We start from the raw sequence: 16,623 nt of genomic DNA, 5'->3' as shown, positions 1-16,623 counted from the left end.
TGCGTGGTGTTTGGCACATAGGAAGAGGTTTTCTAAAGATGTAAGCCCTGTCCGGGTCTTTAGGATTACAATAAACGTGTAACACAATTGCTCAGCAGGCAGGATGAGAACTGGTCTTTCTCTAGTTTTTCATTTTCCCTCAGAGCAAGCAATGTGACGACATTGTTTGCCTCCCTCTGCCCACCCTGCTGCCATGTTGACTCCTTCAGTGCAAACTGGGCTATGGCTTTGGAGTTGTGCTGCCAAGAAATGCTCAAAGATGAGCAGGGTCAGGATGTGGTAATGCTCACCTGGAATCCCAGCATTCATGAGGCTGGGGCAGAAAGAGCACAAGTTTTATCAGTCTGGGCCACGTAGAAGAGAAGGCCTGTGTTAAAACACCAAAAAAAAAAAAAAAAAAAAATAAGCCAAAGAAAAGAACCAGTGTGGTAGAAGAGACTGCCTAGGCCGAGTCGAAGCTTGTAGAAGGGCCCGTGCCATATGTGTTCTGGGACTGTTAAACTCTGGGGAAAAATAAATAAATCAGAGTACAGTAGTGGGCACCCGGAGGGGAAATCCTTGAGACAACACAAAGCCTGGTGCCACTCAGCCCTACGGCTATCCTCATGGCTCTGGCTTTGTGAGCCAGCCCTGTGGATATTCTACCCCAGGTAAGCTCTGAATGGCTCGACACATCTAGTATTGCTTATAGCAAAGGAGCTACACAGCTAAGCCTATGAGAGGTGACAAGTGATTGCTACTTAGAACAGTGAAGTTTGGGGCCGGCTTACTTTGCAGTAGATGTAACCAAGACATCTATAAATAAATGGACCTATGATCCTTGGGCCACACTCAACCTCAGTCTTGGGACCTGTGATTAAATAAACTCAAGCAACCTCTCTGCATAACCTAGGTGATGTGGGCAGAGTCATCAGGTCAACAGAAGAAGAGGCCAGGCCAACAGGGTCTGTGCAGGAAGCTATCGTGGTGGTAGCTTATACATGCGTTGCAGTAGGAATGTGCCCACTCCAAGTTCACTGCCACCAGGGTGAATTGTGGTCATGAGGATTCCAACAGAAACAGAGGTGAAGGTTATGGTCTGTGTGGGTCAGGAGCAGCAGGTGGAATCCTCCATGTTTGGCATCCCTTGTCCAGTCAATTCTCTCAGTCACCTCCTAGCAACAGAACAGTCCACTCCCATGTCCAGTGCTTAAGAAGGAGGGGGGTCACCTCTCTAAGATTCCAGTGGTTGCTAAAGAAGGCAAAGCAACTTGTGTGATCCCCAGTGTATGTTTGTGTGTGTGTGTGTGTGTGTGTATGTGTGTGCGCGCATGCGCGCGCACGCGCGCGCACGTAGATAATGGGGGTGTGTGATTCTTCTTATGGACAATATTGTCTTTTTCCTCTATCAGGAAGGTCAGAGCTTCAGTGTGGCTTCTGTTCTCTCTGGGGCACTGTCAGAGACTTGCTGGGTGTGGTGGCATAGTGAAACTTGCCATAGGAGGGCTGCATAGAACAGGTCAGGCACTAATGATCTGACTTCTGCCTCTCTTTGCTTTTTGGATCAATGTCAGCTACTCAGGTTTCTTCTTTCCACCCCTCTCCTCTGATTGTCCAGTTTTAAAATAGTATTTCTACCAAATATAGAAAATGTCAAATGTAGAAGATCAGCTATGGAAAGGGATCACTCTGGGAAATTAAAAATGCAAAGAGATGCTTCAGTGGGCTGGACACTATGCTGAGAATTCTGTAAGAAAGTCTGTTATTCTAGACAACCACTAGGGTTCCACAGTGAGGCTAGAAACACAGATTTTTATCTGATAGAAAGTGATGGAAATGGATCATCTGGGCAGCAGTAATGCTGCTGTTTGGAGTCAAGCTCAGATACATGCACTCTAGTAAGTGGAGTGAGGCTTGCCTCTTTCATTTGCTGTGAGAACACATGATGTGAACCTTGAACAGAACTGGATCTTAGGCCTACAGCAAGTGTAGGAGACAAGTCCTATCCAGGAGAACCTGCCACCTGGGGACTTGGTTCTAGATGACTTTCTCCTACGAAGAAGAGTTGGCTCACAGCAGGGTTCCAATGACCATGCTGTGATGAGCCAGCCCTGAACCTTGCTGGATATTGCAGCAGGAGAGCTGGCTCTGCTCCTTAGGGGAGAGCTGACCCCCCTCCTGTACTCAGGGGAGATGGCCCCACCCCTCACCGCAGGTGTGCACCTCATCAGGGCAGCACCTCATCAGGGCAGCACACTAGAGCTGACCCTGTGGTGTGGACACAGCTGAGCAAACCGTGAGAACATGAGAGCTGACCCCGTCTATCATCTGTCATGTTGTGGCATGGGTAAGAGAAAGATGCCCTCCCTGCCCCTCACCCACAACCACCTGCATAAGGTGAAAGAGCTGGCCCCAGGGTCACTAGGTTGGGAGAGCTAAGCCCTGACCCTCACCAGCTACAACACACAAGATACCAAGCTCTGTACCCCATCTGAGCAGCACACTAGAGGTGACCCTGTTGTCTGGATGCAGGTGAGTCAGCCCTGAGCACATGAAAGCAGGAGAGCTGACCTTGTCATCCCTCCCCCCCAATATGTCCCCTACAGCAGTCAGGGGAGAGGGGCCTGCACCTTGCCTTGGCAAAATAGTAGAGCTGGCCCTGGTGGTGTGAGTGTGGGTGATACGGATCTGAGGACCTGAGAGGGGGAGAAATGGCCCCACTCCTTGCTGCAGGCTGCATTGGGTGAGCTAGCCAAGGCAGTGCTGGAGAGCTCGCTGTGGGTAGTGACTTTAAGGGAAAGCTGAAGGGTTGACCAGTCAGCTACCACCCAGGCCCAGAACCAGGGCTAGGAGTTAGCCCACCCCAACATCCACCGAATCTATGAACTGTTGGAGCATATGAAGGAGATGAATCCTCAGATCCAAAACAGCAGGCTCTCCATGACACAAGATATAGGACATAGGATATTCAAGAGGAGCCCCAGTGAGAGCCCATTATCACTGGTGGAGGAGAATCCAGAGACCTCAAGCCAAACCAATGACTCCTGGAAATGAACACTTTCAAGTAAAGATGAATGGACTAAAGGGTACTCTATGTGACTCAACAGGCCACACTACAGCTTCCATATGATTCTTCTTCTTTTTTTTTTTGTTTGTTTCTTTTTGCTTGGGTTTTGGTTTTTGCTTTTAAATTTGGTTTTGTTTTGGGGGAGGTTGTAAGGGCAGAGGGTGGATTCCAGGGGACAGGAAGATAAGTGGGATCAGAATGCGTGATGTGAAATCCATAAAGAATCAATTTAAAAAATCATTTAAAAAAAGGGTTGGCTTACAGAGGATGGGTGCATGTCAGAGCAGGATGCTTGAAAACACATAGCTTGTCTCCCAGATTGTCCCTCCCCATGAGTGACTGCACCATCAGAGGAAGAGAAGGTGGCAGTGCACGGGCTTATGGGAACAGATTTTGGCTGGGAGGCACAGACATGTCCAAACTCCTGGAAGGCTGAGAGGCTGTAGGTGTTCTGAGATCTCTGTGGCTGAACCCTAGGATTATACCACAAAAATCTCAGCCCTCTGACCCCACTGCCACCATCCTCATGGGAACCTTTAGAAGTTACAGTGTAGAAATAAGGAGCTGTTAGCCGGAAGTTGGTGCAAGTCATTATGGATGTGCAGGTGGGCCATCCCACCTGCACCTGACCTCAGCATGAGGAAGGTAGCACAGGCCTGCTGACCAGTCTGAGCTCTGCTTATAGATCCTTCTGTGCTGGGACCTCAGAAGAGAAAATGTCTTCCCTGGGCCATGGCTGCCTATCTTGTTTATTCAGTTGTTAAGAGAGGGGCCTAAGAAGACACAAGAGACACACCCACTAGTTTAAAAGACTGAATATAGAATGAAGAAGGGCCTGCCCTTGTACCCTGATATTAAAGCCAGGGATGAGGGAGGCAGTGGTCGTGGTGGTGGGGGTGGGGTGTGTGTTGCTTTGTTTTCTGGTACTCTGCTTTTCCCCTACAGGATTTGAAAATGAAGAGGAAGCAGAAGAAAATAGCCAGTGTTAAACTGGTATTTGGAAATCAGTAGTTTCAGTGTGTGGTACTGGATGGGATGCATAGTGTATATCTTTGTATTAAAACGTAGTTCAGTTGTCTGGAAATTTAACTGAAATGCAAATACCTTGGCCCATCCCCAAATCAGTGATTTGTATGCATGCTCGGCTGCAAGGACCACACTTCTAAGAAAAAGGAAAATCTCTTTTTAAAAATAGGTACGGCTGTCTAAAATGAAGCAGTAAGTTGCATGCCCCTGAGAGCATTCAAAAGAGGACCCAGCAACCATCAGCCAAATATGTGGCTAAGAAAATGAGCACACCCAACAAAGAGTTAAATTGAAGCCCTTATTTGATTGCTTTTCTATTTAGCAAATGTTGAGCAATGTGTCTCTACTCAGGTGACAGGTGACAGGAAGAGACGTACAGCAGACCTCACATGCTTCAGAAACTCTGAATCCCAGCATCCTCCTCTCCATGCCATGTCCCTGGCTGCTGCTCTTTGTTTTGACTACCAAACTTTGGCCAGTCTATGTGACTACTGACTGTGGTTATTCCTTATTGCAGTCATTAGGCCTCCCCACAAACCACTGCCTTCCTTCATGCCCCTGCTTCATATCCAGAAAAGGAGCATGAAGAAAGAGGTCATGACTCCCGACTGTCCTCTCCATGCCTAAACTCCAAGTGAGAGGACTGAGGCAACTTCCTGGCCCATGCACAATGACGCTCCTTTCTCTGTCTTTTTTGAGTCATGTCTTGTCGCCTTGGCGTCACTGATGACTCAACTGGGCTGAGAAATCCCGTGCCTGTAATTTATTTGTAGGGCTAAGTGGGGGCAAGAGAGAAAGCTGCATGCCTTACCATGAGTTTGTTCCCCTGGGCACAATCTCCCAGGCAAACGGATGTTCCAGATTCCTGAGGCTTAGCACTTAGCAAGCAGGGAGTAGCTGTTTCCATTTACTTAAAAACATGAGCTATTATGCAAGTGAGGCACATTTGTTGGAAGAAAATTAGCCAACATAAAGAAATGAACCCAAATTCTACCCCCAAAACATTGGCTGAAAATGGATTAGCATGAAATCCAGTCCATGCATATCTCTCTCTCTTTTTCTTCCCTATCTTGTGTGTGTGTGTGTGTGTGTGTGTGTGTGTGTGTGTGTGTGTGTGTGTGTGTACAAATTGGACAATAGGGGAATCATGCTGTCGTGATGTACCTCTCCATTGAAAGTTTTGTGAATATCTTTCAATTTGCCAAAGCTATGGAGCATTCTGTTGATGTGGATGTTTAATTTTCCAAGACTGTAATTCCTTCCTCTGTATGTGTGCATGTGCTATATATATATATATATATATATATATTCCTGTTTGTGTGCATGTGTGCACTTGTGTATTTATATATGTAGAGGCCAGAGGTGGTAGTTGGCTGTCTTCTTCAATCATTCCCCACCTAATTTTCAGAAACAGAGTTGCTCAACTGAACCTAGAGTTCACCAATTTGGCTAGACTGTGGTGAGCTCCAGCAAGCCTTCTATTCCCAATGCCAGGATTAAAGGAGTGTGCTTCCATATCTGGATTTTTTTTCATTTTTTGAGACAGGGTTTCTCTGTGTAGCTTTGAGGACTTTCCTGGAACTCATTCTGTAGACCATACCTGAATTTTTACTTGTGTGCTGGGGATCTGAACTCAAGTCCTGGTGATTGTACAGCAGTCTTGACTGATAGTGCCAACTTCCCAGCCTTTTAATTTATTTACTTTTACTTCTAAAAGAAATCTTTAGAGCTGGGTAGTAGTGGTGCACACCTTTAATCCTACCACTCAGGAGGCAGAGGCAGGTGGATCTCTGTGAGTTTGAGGCCAGCCTGGTCCACAGAATGAGTTCCAGGACAGCCAGAGCTGTTACACAGAGAAAGCCTGTCTTGAAAAACCAAAAGAAAAAAGAAAAAAAGAAGAAAGGAAATCTTTGTAACCGCATACTCCCCTGCCTTCTTTCTCTCCCGTTTCCTAGTTGGAAGGTGGGAAGTGACAGAGATTTGTCTGTGGCTGCTTGGAGGCAGCTATTATCCTTTAAACCAAGAAAGAGTAAAGTTGAAAAGAGGAAGTAGTTTGGGAGAAAGAGCAGATCTCTTTCTGGGCATCAGCAGTGGCTCTGGTTATACCTAGGTGAGTTCTGGCCTTTTGGCACATTCTGGAACTGTTTCTATCTCTGTTTCCCTGATTTAATATGAACTCACCTGGAGATACCTGTAGGCCCCTATGCATAGAAAAGCATCTTCAGGCCTATCACCTGCAGTATGGATCCAGGGTTGAGTCCCTGGCTGTGACATCATATTAGATACTCAGTAGAACCAGCCCATACCAGCAGTTGCCCTTTAGAGAAGACAGGGTCAGTCACAAATCTAACTGTATCACATTTCCCAGGTGACACACTAAGGATGCAGATTCCTGGATTCAGCTCTGCTTCTCCAAATTCAGCCTCTGTGGGTGGGTGGGACCCTGAAAAGATGCTTTTTGATAAGCAACTCTGTACTCTGCCAAAGGAAGTTTAGCTCATTGCGCCACTCCCGAAGTGTTATTGCTCCTAGGATTTTGGAATCAGTTTTTGAGTTCCGTCCATTGTTGATTTCTTGCTAGATGCCTAGCCTGGAGTGAGCAGGGGCAGAGAGGACACAGACAAATATTAGCATTTTACAGTTTTCTCCACAAAACATCCATCCTTTATGCTTCTCTGTGGCCTTTTAGTCCCACACCAAGAACCTGTCTCTTTATTTCTCCCTTCTCAGAATGTTGTCTTCAACCATAGAGTCCCTTGTTCTAAAGCTCATCCTTCCTGGCTGGGGATTAACCCTAGCTCCGGATCTTTAGCAACTATCTGGTGAGACTGCCATTTCTCAGGATGGAACAGTATGAGCAGAGAAAATGTGAGACGTGTTGTGCTATACATGCAGGTTGCCCTTACATTGACAGCTTGGTTCACTGGGACAGATATTTCTGTAAGGAACATTTTGAAGGTCTGTGTGGTCTGTGCAGATTCCATTGGGTTTATCTTGGCTCTGCCCAGTGGTAATGTGGCTCTGATAAGGAGTTCTTTTGCTGAGTTGTTTCAGCTTCTAAGAAGCTCACAGTATCATTGGGTTCAACTTGATTGCCCAAGAGCACAGGGCCATGTCTTGTCTGGTTCTAACACCCCCCTTGAGATCTTGGAATAGTGTGATTTCCCCATCAACTAACATTTATTGATTAATCACATATCTCTTAACCCTTGAATGATGCCAAATGCTTTAGGAGGAGACTCAGCAGACTCACTGTGGGACACTGTGACACTCTCCAGAGAATTGAAGATGTAATTCAAAACTGTTCCAAGGAGATTAAACCAACTCTATATGTGTCATTATAAACTAAAATTAAATAGATAGGACTATGGCCATCCACTATTCACTAAGGATCTGTTTTTTATAAGCATATTTTTCATTTTAATAAAATCACTTCATTTCTGTGAAATCCATCTCCATGGAAAACTTTCATAAGCAAGTTACAGTCCTCTTTTTTTTTATTATTTTTACTAAGCAAGATGATGTTGCTTGTATTTAATCTCTTTTTGTATATTGCGTTGCCTGGGTTCAAAGGTATGACATGACTGGATGTCATCTCCATAGTCATAGCTAGCCAGGCTTTGGAATCCCCTCTTGGTCTGTTCCTGATTTGACGTTTCTGGGGGTGCCTGTCTCTCTGAGGCCACCTGCCCTGGACAGCACATGCTTTCTGCTGGCACTTGCTCCCTATGTGAGTCCACATGAGTCCACCCTCCATCTTGACCTGATTCTTGTTGCATGGCGGTCACCTCTCACTTGTTTTACTGTTGGAGCCTCCTAAGAGCCCTCCCTGCCTTCAGTATCCTCTACTCTCAACCCTTCCTCACCCACCAGTCAGGAGCACTCCCTTTTTAAATAATTGATCAGGTTATTTCATTTTTTCTGTTATAAAAATTGACTCATGTTAGGTCTACAGGTGCACAGAAATCCACAACAAATCAAAATGCAGAGAATAACTAGTGGTCACATCTATAACACAATCCTGATCTCTAAGATCCGGGGAACATTAAAAAAGGGGGCTGAAGAAGATTATCGGAGTCTGAGGACCTGGACGCCTGCTGTAAGAGAGGGTCTTCTAGACAGAACAGAGATGTTACATTTGTGATCTCTCAACAACATGGCTGCCTGTACAAGACCACCAAAGACCAAGCCAACTGATACACCCACATGGGTGAGAGAAAATTTCTCTAGCCCTACACACAGATGAAGAACTATAGGCAGTCAATAGCCGCTGAGGGAAAGAGAACCAGTTTTTTGTTTGTTTGTTTGTTTTTTAGGGATAAGACCTTAAGCCATAAACACAAGCAAATAAGGACAACTCTAAGTGGACTCAGTAGGTGTGTGTGTGTGTGTGTGTGTGTGTGTGTGTGTGTAACAAAAATAATTATAGATTTTATGAATTCAAGAGGAGTTAGTTAGAGGGACATGGGAGCAGTTTGGAGTTTGAGAAGGGAGGGAAGAGGAGGGATGGAAATGGTATAAACACAGTACTTAAGTATAAAATTCTCAAAAAGATAAACAATATGAATTAGAAAAGTGAAAGGATTCTTTGGCTCACAGTTTTGGAGTGTTCAGAACATGGTCAGAGGCCTATCATTCTAGGACCTTAAGGAGGTGGTACATCATGGTGGAGCATGTAACTGAGCAAGCTACTTACTTCCTGGCAGCTGAGAAGGACAAGAAACCCAAGTCCCACAGTCCCCTTCAAGTCTCCCATAAAGACTTAACTTCCTCTCACTAAATTTCCCCTCTTAAAGGCTCCACTACCTTTTCATGTGCTAGAGACCAAGCTTTTACACACGGGCCTTTAGGTGGCACTAGTGAAAGCCACAGTGGGCCAATGAGAACCTTCCTTTCCTGGCCTCTCTGTTGCTAGCTTCTAGTTGCTCCTGGGATCACTCACAAGACTGATCTTCTCGGTTTCTGTCCCTTTATATAAGCCAAGCCTTTGTCCAAGCTCTTCTTCCCTCCTGGGCTTCCCTTTCCTCCTGAGTGCCCCTTGCCCAGTCTCTTTACCAAAACAGACTTTCCCCAGCCTTGTCCCAGCCACTAGCCATGCTCTGCCACAGCCATCTGTTTTCATTCACTGACGACACTAACTTAAATCCTGACCCATTAGTACCTGTCACCTGGAAGGAAAGGAACTTACTGATGTCAGCAGCCCCATGAATGGCAGAGTGTGTGTTGTGGGGGGAGGGGAGGGATTGGAACAACATCTTTGTGTTCCAAGGACAGAGCTGTATCTATGAAGCTAAGAGGATATTCCCAGCAGCCCACAGAGAGCTGCCTACATTTGTCTGGAGAGAGTGATGGTCCTCATTTCCTCCTTACCTGCTTCTTACTCTTGCTAAGAGAACATTTGGAAAAGGGGTTACATGGCTGTAGACTCAAGGCAAAGTGATTTTTGCGTAAGATAATCCTCTTGGAGTCTTAATGAGGCTAGAATGTGCTAGAATACCAAGCCCAGGGAAAGTGCATCTCTCACAACTTTCTAGGCCAAGCAAGCAAACTTGTACTTGTTAGAGTGTTTCAAAGGACGTTTGTTTCATGGAGCTAACTTTGGTCAACCGTGTTTTGACAAAAGAAATGACATGATGCCCAGATATTGGTACTTCCAACCATATCCTGTGTTTGAGATGAAGGGAGAGAATACAGATATGGAAGTTGGTGTTAATAGCTTTGGGCACCAAGAGCAGGAGTCTCTAACACAGCTTCACTTTCTTCTGGCCTATGACCATGCAAGGATGGCCTGTTCCTAGGGATAGCAGGTCTGACATCCACGCACCTGAAATCCCAGAAACAGCTGATACAAAATTCTGCCCAAGTCAGCATCACGTTTTTACTAGGAACAGGCTATTTGCTCTAGGTCTGAGTCTCAAGTTCACTTCAAGATGAATTAAAACATATACTAGGAACATATACTAGGACATACAGGTCACCCACAGGATGGAGTTGGCAATAGGATGGACATCATAGGAAGAAGAAAAAGGAGGTGAGTTTATCAAGGATTGAGATAAACCTGGAATCCAAATCCCTCTTCATTTCTCAACCATTTCTGCAGTGGGCCTGTCATTTAGGAAGAAAGGCAGTAAGCATGATTCAGACAGAAGCAGGGCTGTTTTGAGAGCTAGGATGCATTACAGAGATGTGCAGATGTGTACATATATACACAAATACGTATGCACATAGATTTCTCTCTGTGTATCTGTGTATACATCTATGTGCATCTCATCTATGTATAACTTTCCATCTATCAAATATCATTTGTTTGTCTGTCCATCATTTATTTATTTCTGCCTTCCATCTCTATTCTCTCCCCCTTCTATTATTTTTCTGGAAATAGAACTTTCTTACAGAATCACTAGTTACTAGGGGCCCCAGAATTCCTACATTTTTATTTTCTGAATCATTTTGGTTATAATAATTCCTGGACTCCAAAAATTGTGTGCTCTCTATATAATTTACAGGCTTGTACAACATCAAAACTTGGTTCTGCAAGTTATAAAAAGAAAGAATTTTCTTTGTTCTTTTACCATCTAGTAGGATCACAAAGTTAGCGGAAGCTTTCTGAAGACTGAAGAGTGTACTTGAAGTGACTATTTAAGGATTCCCACAAGACTGAGTTACTGGCATTCCCTTCAGAAGATCCTTTTTTATTTGGCCTTCTATGCCCTTCAAAGGAAGACAAGCCACCACACACCTACCATTAGATGACAGGCTGTCACACACACTGAATTTAAGTTGACTTACTCTCTTACAGTATCACAGAAATTGGCTTGGTTTCAAGAATTCAAGTCATCTAGGGTGTTTTTTTTTTCCTGATTATCCATTGTAGGGATGATCTCTTTGCTTGTTTTGGGAGTGTTAGCATGTAACACAAGCATGTAGGGCAATAGTTTCCCTTTCAAATGACACATGCCTAAATCAAAGATTCAGTGAATGTTGAAAAACACACAGGTAAGCTCTAGATGTCAGGCATCTGGCTCCGAGGAAGGGTGGGGTTGTTTAAAGGTGACATGCCTGTAGTTAGCAATCAGTGTTGTTGAGGCACAGGGGCTGCCATTACCTTCACAATGTCACTGTTTATTGTCTCAGCATACAACCATAACTTGCCCAAAATGCCACCATATAGAATATTCAACTGATATGGACTTTATATCTCTCTAATGTAAAAGCCATAGAATGGGATATGAGTGTGATTCAAAGAAAATAGGAATTGCTGGATCTTGCCTATAGCATCCCTCATCTGATTGTAACATCCCAGGAAAGCTTCCTGTTATGTACCTTTGTCTGGATCTAGTGGCTATCTTGGCCATGCCAAATGATGCTCCTGCTGGTCCAGAACACATCCATGGGTACCACTCTTTATTCATGTCATCCCTGAAGAATCTGGAGGCCTATGCGTAGAAGGCAGAAGAGATGTAGATATGTGGGTGGGAGTCTGTTGACTTCAGACCCCTCATGAGGGTCTGTCCATGCTTTGCTACCCACTCATCTGTGGCTAGATGTTTACCCAGGTTGTTATCTGATGAATTTGGAGTTTAGTGCTTTGGGTAATGTTTATTACCTGTGCCCGAGGCAGTAGTTATTCCTGAGCATCAGGATCCTGCCACAGCTCAAATGTCAACTGCTCAGGTGTTTCTTGGCCACCCTACCAAAATATCACCCTCATCCCTTTTGAGGCCCCATGATTTTTGCTTTTGTTTATTGCCTATATCTGACTGCTACCACACAGTGTCTAGTTGGCTGTTGGCGGTCACCCCAGCAGGAGGTAAGCCCCATACAGGGCATGACACACATGGTCCAGTTTGTTCCCTACTGTGTCCCTAGTATTTCACAGCAAGAGTTTAAAAAATGTACTATGAATGAGTGAATGAATGAGTGAAAGAATGTGTCCCATCTCTTGGCTCTGTGCTCTCCTGAGCTACTAGGCAGAGTACACTAACTTTGAGCATGTGAGTCTTCCTGGTGTATGAGGGCATCAAAGCCATGGAATGATTATCTCTATCCTTTACTCAGTTTCATTGATTCCAGTAGGAAACACAGGAAAGTGGGAGGTCCAGGTCCCAGGTCCAGGGACAGGAGGCCAGAACAGTCTCATCCTCAAACAACCTAGCTGTCTGCGAACTTGCTGCTCCAGGCCTCAGCTCAGACTCTCATCCTTTCTTCAGCTGATATCTCTAAACCTGTCGTGACTCTGTGGCTCAACAGAACTTTGGCCTTTTACCACTTACTTAAATGTCTCTTTCCTAAATACCACAAGCCCAGAGGGGCAAGGGGCATGTTGCCTCTGTTTCTATAAACTTGATGCTGGGACATGAATGCTCACTGAGTACTTTCAGGCTAAATCGTCCCCAGAGATCTTGTGGCCTATGCCCAGAAAGCAGGGGCAAGGAAAGGGGTGGGGATGGGGGGAACTTTCCTTTACTTCATAACTGGGGCCTCATTTATGAAAACAAAGCCTTCCACAAAGAGCAAGGTCTGGGTTCTGAGCCTCCCTTCTGTGGCTCTGGGGGTAGGTGGGACAGCTCTGTGACGAAGCTGCCTAGGAATGACTCCGGGAAGCATTCAAGCCTGAGTCTCATGTGGTCAGCTGAGTCTTGCCAGCCATTGCCAAGTCTTTACACACTGCACTCAGATCAGACTGCCATGGGATGAGTGTGGCCAACACTCCTTCATAGTTGCCCTATTGAGAAAAGGAAACCAGGCCAGCCCCAAGTTCTGGAAAATCTGGCCAGAGGACCAGAGCTAATAACAACAGGTCACTAGGTATATGGCATTTCTCAGGCTCTTTTGGTTATACATTACAGATTGCCATGCTAAATGTGGGGTCCACATGAAGTCACTTCACGATAATAAAGTCAAGCAACACTTAGGGGACAGACATTGTCTTAGTTACTTTTTTATTGCCTTGACAAAACACCATGACAGGGATCATGACAGCAGGTGGGCAGGCAGGCTCGGGGCTGGAGCAGAAGCTGAGTGTACATCCTGGTCTGCAAATGGGAGACAGAGAGCAAGCCAACTGGAATGCTGTGGGCTTTGAAGTGACATCCTCCAACAAGGCCACACTTTCTAATCTTTCCCAAACAGTTCTCCCAACTGTAGACAAAGATATGAGCCTATGAGGGCCATTCTCATTCAAACTAGCACAGACATGAACTCCAAAACAAGTTTTAAAAAATGACAACCTAAAACTTCATCAGAGGAGGGTAGGGGTATCGTGCTCCTTGGGAGTGCCTGGTACAATGGAAATCAAGACACATCAAGTTAGACATGAATTCCAAACATCCAACTGGAAATATCATGTGTGCTTCAAGACAATATGAAATATGAAATTGACAACAGAAGAAAAAGTATATGAAAAACAAAACAGGCTAGAATTTAACCAAGATGGATCAAGCATTTTTGTGTCAAATGTTGGCCTCCTTCAAGGAAAATCATAAAAACGTGACTATTCTATTATATGTGTGCACCACATTTTCATTATCATGCACATATTATTTTTCTGAGACAGGGTCTACCCCTGGGATCTGGGGCTTGCTCATTGGTATAGGCTGGCTGACAGTGAACCCCAGGAATCTACCACTCTGCCTCCCCTGCTCTGGGATTACAAGTATATGCCACTATTCCCAGATTTTTACATGGATGGTGAAGAATGAACTCAGGTCCTCACACATGCATGGCATGCATTGACTAAACTATATCTCCAGTCACCTGAGAGCCTCATATTTTACCTTGCTCCAAATTTCAAATATCCTGTCTGACATTACATTCATATACTTAGAGTTAGCCAAACACATCTTAATTTTTATTAATTTGGTTTATCACTTGTGGTCAACAGAAATGAAACTGGTCTATAAAAGAGAAGAGCCTATACATTTCCATTCCCCAAGAAGTTGCTCTTAACACATATTCATGTGGGCAGGGAACATGTTGGCATCCCTGAAGGACTCAAGGCTCTATGCCTCTTTTCCCCTTTGCTCCATGTGTGTTCCCACTTAATTGTGCTAGACAAGGGCAGGTGCCCTTGACTTTATGCATCTGGAAGTCCTTAATCAGCTAGCTTTTGGAGGAAGAACAGTATTTTAGCATTCAGAGCCAGTATATACTTGCCAAAAAAAACATATCTGTGGACTATCTGTAGAAATGTCTCACATGCCATATGTCATTGTAGCCTAGGAACCAGCTGTCCTCCTTTACCCAGGGCTACATGGACATTAGAGCCCCTGCTAGGTGTTCCTGAAAAGACTGCGACCTCAGAAGAGTGAAGATGAAGATGGGATGGACCTAGTGACGTTTGTCCACAGCAGCTGCAAGTCCTTAGCCAGTGGGTGGAGGACATCAAATACATGTCATGGGAGCCTTACAAACCTGCCTGGATGTTTTCAGTGTTGAGTTTGCAAATCTCCCTGGCTGGATTCCGACGGCTTCCTTGAATTTCTTTTCTTACTTGATTATATCATTAAAAAATTTAAGTAGGCTGGGGGTGCGGCTCAGTGTTAGAACGCTTGACCAGTGTGTGCAAAGCCTTAAAGTCAACCCCAGCACCAGAGGACAAAATGCAATCAGTCTAATCAATCAGACCTTGTGGGAAAGGCTTTCTTGGCTATTGCAGAGAGAAATGAGAATGTGAGACTCTAAACTCAGCATCAAATTCAAGCTAAGATGACAGGGTTATTGAGATGAATGGACAGAAGGCCTCTCCTCCTCGTTGGTGTTCCATGAAGGCTGGCTCCAGGGGACAAAGGATTCACCTGAGGCCTCATCTACACCAGCTGTACAGTCCCTTGGAGAAGGAGAATCATTTCCTAAAAGCTGGAGTGGACAGAGCATTGGTGGGCCTCCCTCAGCGCTGGGGAGAGAGTACTCCAGAGCTCTAGTTTGGCTCTCTGACACCTTGAGTTTTCTTAAATGTGAGGTTTCCCTGTTGACTGTTTTATTGATTGTTTAAAGCATTTACTTTTAATATTTTAAAAATGATCTATGATAAAGTATATGTAAGCTTGTCCAACAATTTAAATGCACAGTCAGGCTATGTTGTATTCACATTCATTATTGTGCAGCCCATCTTCAGAACTCTCCAGATCCCCAAACTGTACCTCTGGGCCCATCCAACTGATTCCCAAGTCCTGCCAACTGCTTTTCTCTTTTCTGTCTCTATGAGTTTGATTACTTCAAGCTTTTCCCCCAAGGGAAATTACACAGTGTGCGTTCTTTTATAATTTTTTCATTTATTTATTTTAGTGCATGTATTGCGGGTGGAGGTGGTGTATGTGTGTGTGGCATATGTGCATATGTGTGTGCTGATGCATGTGCCTATGTGCACATACTCAGAAACCAGGAGAAGACATTGGATGCCCTGCTCTGATGCTCTCCACCTTTTTCTTTTGGGATTCTCACTGAACCTGGGATTAACGAAGCTGGTGGCCAGCAAGCCCTTTTATCTCTACCCTCCATAGGACTGGAATTACAGGTGCACATGTGCAGCCATACTTGGCTTTTTACATGGGTTGAAACTCAAGTCCTCACTCTTGCTCAGATAGTGCTCTTATCCAGTGAGCTATCTCTCCTTCCCTACATTCTTCTTCTTCTTCTTTTTTTGAAACATGGTCTTAATATGCAGTCCATGTTGACCTCAACTTTTCAATCCTCCTGTCTCAGTTTCCTGAGTGCTCAGATCATAGGTGTGCAGAACTATACCAGGCAGTATATGTCTGTTTATAACTAGTTTATTTCACTCAGCATAATTTTTAAAGTTCATCCTTGTTGTGTTGTGTGTCAAAATTTATTTCCTCTTAAGACTGAATAATATCCTACTGCACATCGAGACTACATTATGTTGATTTATTAATTTACTGATGAACACTTACTCCACCAGTTGCTATTAAGAACAATGCTATTTTGAATGTGAAGGCACGCACATCTCTTCATGACCCTGCTTACACATCTTCTGTGCGTATGTCTAGAAGTGGGATCCCTGGACTAGATGATTTTTCTGTTTTTACCTTTATTCTAATTATGCTCTTTTGAAGAGTCACTCTTGTTTCCCATGGTGTCAGTATCATTAAGTGCTCAAGGGTTTCAGTTTTCCCACATGCTCAATAGCATGCTGTTGTTTATTAATGTAGCACCCTAGTTGGAATGTCGTGGTGTTGGGTTGAATTTTGCTAATGACTAACAATGCTGAGTTTCTTTTCCTGTATTTGTTGTACATTGTCTTCTTTAGAGAATTGTTCTTTGGCTATTTTTAACTCTTTTTTGTTATTGTTAAGTTGCAGTATATATATATTCTGGATCTTAATTCCTATCAGATACAATTTGTAGATATTTTCTCCCATCCAATGCATGCAATTGTGTTTCACTCTGTCAGTTATGTTCTTTGATGCATAAACACCTTGATTTTGATATAATTGATCTAATTTTAGTTTTATTTCATGTGTTTTGGATATTATGTCATCAAATGCAATGTCATAAAGATTTCTTTCTCTTATTCTCAATGAGCTTTAGAA

At 44.2% G+C, this 16,623-nt stretch overlaps 1 long non-coding RNA gene across 3 annotated transcripts in view; it reads left to right on the top strand.

Annotated features, from left to right (window-relative positions):
• The window catches only part of LOC121828884 (uncharacterized), a 115,489-nt gene that overhangs the window by 52,366 nt on the left and 46,500 nt on the right, over positions 1-16,623 (top strand). The gene's annotated exons all lie outside the window — the stretch shown is intronic.

This window comes from Peromyscus maniculatus, chromosome 4, assembly GCF_049852395.1.
Source record: "Peromyscus maniculatus bairdii isolate BWxNUB_F1_BW_parent chromosome 4, HU_Pman_BW_mat_3.1, whole genome shotgun sequence".
NCBI lineage: Eukaryota > Metazoa > Chordata > Mammalia > Rodentia > Cricetidae > Peromyscus > Peromyscus maniculatus.
The sequence above is the reverse complement of the archived record's forward strand: the minus strand, read 5'-3'. Positions and strand labels throughout refer to the sequence as shown.